This window comes from Nicotiana attenuata, chromosome 2 (assembly GCF_001879085.1).
Source record: "Nicotiana attenuata strain UT chromosome 2, NIATTr2, whole genome shotgun sequence".
NCBI classification, from domain to species: Eukaryota; Viridiplantae; Streptophyta; class Magnoliopsida; order Solanales; family Solanaceae; genus Nicotiana; species Nicotiana attenuata.
This window is the reverse complement of record NC_031990.1, coordinates 73,136,401-73,138,993: the sequence shown is the minus strand read 5'-3', so window position 1 is coordinate 73,138,993 and position 2,593 is coordinate 73,136,401.

The following is a 2,593-nucleotide window of genomic DNA, read 5'->3' as shown; positions in this document are numbered from 1 at the left end:
GCGAACTCCTTATGTGAGATCTATGTTTGGATTGAGTTGCGCGCCGCAATAGTGTGATGTGAGTATAGTTTTCCATATGCTATTTTTGTATGTCTCGCTTCCTATTTTTCTGAGGAAAGCTCGTATTAGCCGTGAGCCCACATCACATGTATGATTCGCGAGCGGGTTGTCTATTTAGAATGTTGCCCGCGTTGCATGTATGATTCGCGAGCGGGGTAATTGGATTTCCTTTCCAGAGTTCGTTTTCATTGTATCGTGTTCGAATTGGTAGCCTATTGGCACATTGTGGCATCATTTGTGACTTTGATTATGTCCGGGGTGGCTTATTGCCTGAGCAGTTCGTACTGGGTGAGATGAGATCATTGGATTCAGGATCAGTGCAATCTGACTGTATGGAATATATTAAGGAGCAAAGATCATTATTTGGGTCAGAATATGGTAATGTTTATTGTCTGAAGTATAGACTCAATGATTGGTCGACTCGGCACTTGATTATGAATTTCTGCACATCTCTTCCGTTGTGGCGGTATTGTAAGAGTTAGAGTAAGACCTGTGTATGTCGTGGGGTGCAATGGGAGCATCGGATTCGTGGAATTTCGACTAAGTTGATCAAAAAATGTTATTGTGGTCCGGTGAGTAAAATGATGCAAGGTGTGAATTCAGCAAAGTTATGCAGTCATGTTTGGGTACAACGTGTGGTGATTGATACAGTGTTCGTAGGTTAGAAACAGGCCTGACAGAGAGTTCCGGATGTTGGAATTTGGCTCTAAGGCCTATCTGCTTGAATAAAAGGAAATATCTTCGGAATTGATCGAGCGAATGCGCTCAACTGAGCGCAGTAGCACGGGAAGGTGCATAAGGTGTTAAACAGTGATTTCAGACTACTTCAGTGTAGTTCTCAGCACGTTCGGTATGTTTAAGTGGTAGAGAATGTAACGACCCGACCGGTTGTTTTGAGTTCTAGCGCTCCGTTCAGCAGCCTGAGGCCATGAGCAGCTTCATTTCAGGTATTATGACTTGTACGCGTGGTCGGAATCGAATTTCGGGAAGTCCAGAGTTGATTTCGAAAGAGAATACTCATTTCGGAAGCTTAAAGTTGAAAGAATGAACTAGGATTGGAATTTTGAGTAAATGACCTCAGAATCAGGATCTGAAGGTTCCAGCAGATTCGTATGATGATTTCGGACTTGAGCGTATGCCCGGTTTGGGTTTTGAATAATCCGGGAGCGTTTTGGCCCCTATTGTGAAAGTTAGCATTTTGGAAGAAATTTCTTAAGTTTGTCTTGAAGTGCATTTCAGTGTTATCGATGTCCGTTTGGGATTCTGAGTCTGGGAATAGCTCTGTATGGTGATTCTGGAGTTGGGAGCGCGATCGGAAGTGAATTCGGAGGTCCGTAGGTCATTTTGGAGCCATTTGGCTAAAGATAGAAATTTGAAGGTTTTTGAGAAGTTTGACCGGAGGTGGACTTTTTGATACCGGGGTCGGAATCCGATCCCGAAAGTTGGAGTAGGTCGGTAATGTCAAATATGACTTGTGCGCAAAGTTTGAGTTCAATCGGACGCGATTTGACAGGTTTAAGCATCGAAAGTAGAAGTTGGAAGTTCTAAAGTTCACAAAGCTTGGATTGGGGGTCGATTCATGATTTTAGCGTTGTTTGATGTGATTTGAGGCCTCGAGCAAGTCCGTAATGTGTGGGACAGGTTGGTAGGATTAGTTGGGGTCCCGGGGGCCCCGGGTGGATTCCGGATGGTTAACGGATCGAATTTGGAGTTAGAAAGAGGGCTGAACTGCTGGTTGTTGTCATAACCGCACATGCGGAAAAGGGCCGCAGGTGCGGCTAGGAAAGCGCAGATGCGATTTTTGGTCAAGGGTTCGAGGACCGCAGATGCAGTCAAGGTTCCGCAGAAGCGGGACCGCATCTGCGGAGAAGAGGTCGCAGAAGCGGATGAGGTCGGCTCAGAGTGGTTCGCAGATGCGGTAAGGTTTCCGCAGAAGCGGAACCGCACCTGCGGAGGGGCATCGCAGAAGCGAAGAAGGGCAGCATAGGGCGGACCGCAGAAGCGGCCCTAGATCGGCAAAAGCGGAACCGCAGAAGCGGTGGGCCGTCCGCAGAAGCGAAAATTGGGCTGGAGCCCAGTGTCCGCAGAAGCGACGTTTTATCCGCAAAAGCGGGACCGCGGAAGCGGAAATATTTCCGCAGAAGCAAAAATAGCTGGGGCAGAATGGTTGTTTAAAATCGGGGTTGAGTTTATTTCTCTCATATTTTTCATGGCTTGGGGCGATTTTTGGAGGGCTCCAAGAAGGGATTTCGTCATCGATGTTAAGGTAAGTTACTCCTACTCATTTCCAAGTTAAATACGAGATTATATCGTGGAATTAGACATGAAAATTGTGGGAAAATTGGGATTTTTGGAAGAAAACCTAGAAACTTGATAAATTGGATTTTACCACGAATTTGAGCATGGAATTAGGAGTAAATTGTATATTTGAGCTAGTGAAGCTATGGGTAGAGTATATCTTCGAGAAATTTCGGATTCCGGGCACGTGGGCCCGAGGGCGTTTTGGTCAACTTTTCGATCAGAGTTAGGAATT